This window comes from Hydra viridissima, unplaced genomic scaffold (assembly GCF_058129835.1).
Source record: "Hydra viridissima isolate aposymbiotic clone 2 unplaced genomic scaffold, HvirCarnegie_v1 scaffold_16, whole genome shotgun sequence".
Taxonomy (NCBI): domain Eukaryota; kingdom Metazoa; phylum Cnidaria; class Hydrozoa; order Anthoathecata; family Hydridae; genus Hydra; species Hydra viridissima.
In genome coordinates this window covers 9,159,899-9,161,245 of record NW_028324315.1, presented here as the reverse complement: position 1 = coordinate 9,161,245, position 1,347 = coordinate 9,159,899, and positions in this window count along the sequence as shown.

Here is a 1,347-nt window from a genome sequence, read left to right as displayed (position 1 = left end):
GAAGTTAATTTTTCTTTGGAGTTTTCTACGTCCGTCTACGGTGTCTACGGCGTCTACAGCGTTGTGGATATTCACATCTAAAATGTCAGCATCGGTTCTAGCAATTCGTTTATGAATTTATGAAATTTTTATCTTGTGTAAAGTTTTACTAATTTTAGTTGCTTTTTTATTATTAAATCTTGAAGTATTAACTACGACAAAATACGACTGTGTATACGATAGAGATACAAGAAGGAGATACACCGCAGCACAAGAGACTGTGATAACGTTTGAAAACCTTCTCAGCCGAGGGGTTTTTTATGGTTGCACAAAATACTTGAAATACACGTTAAACTGGCGCCCTTAAGGCGCCAGTTTAAAACTTTCCGGGTTAAAACTTTTTTTTTTTTTTTAAAAAAAATATTTTTAAAAATAATCTCATTAACTATTGTAGTTTAAATATTTTAGTATAGCGAAAATCGGTCCTTTGATAAAAAATAAATATTATAAATATTATGAATTAAAACTTCACTCTGCACAGTACAACACACAAACACAACAATAACGATAAGCACAACACAACGATACGATGACACCAACACGATGAAAGTGATAATTAGAATGAACAATCTTTCTCGGAGTCGAAAATGTGCATTATAAAAAAAAAAATAAGTGCTTGATCGCTCATATAAAAATTTCTAATCGTACGGGAAATAAATAATTTCAGGACCTTGGAATTTTCTACTACACGGTGCATTTGCTCGAAGACCTTGCGGCACAGAAATTTTTTTTTTGATTATCATCAGAAAATTTTTCCTCATTCCAAAAATGTAAAAGACAACTTTCTTTAGTAGGGGCCTACTAAAGAAATCACATATTTTAGGGGATTGCCCAGGAATTTTGTTGTTCAAGGTATGTAACTAAGAGGCATGGGACATACTCAAAGTTCTAGTATGTTAATACTGGCGTCGAATGATTATGACCTGCAAAAAATTAGGGTGATTGGAGCTAAACCAACCTCGCCCTGACCCCTAACTGCCCCCTTCCTAGGACAAAGTCTCCTTTAATCGTAAAATTTTTTTTTTTTCTATTATAAACTACATCGAAATTCATCGACAGATTTCAAATTTCATCAAAAAATCTCTTTTCGTTTAAGATTTGTAACCATTCAAAGCTTAAAATTACCTCCAATTACCCCCTGAAATAACTTTAAATGGTCTTAATTTTTAAACGAAAACTTTTATTTTGATATTTGTTTATGATATTTTATTTGAAATTTGTCGATGAATTTTAATCCAGTTTAATATAAAACAAAAAAAAAAAGTTGAAAAGGGTTTTCGAAACGAACACCACAAAATCATACCCATG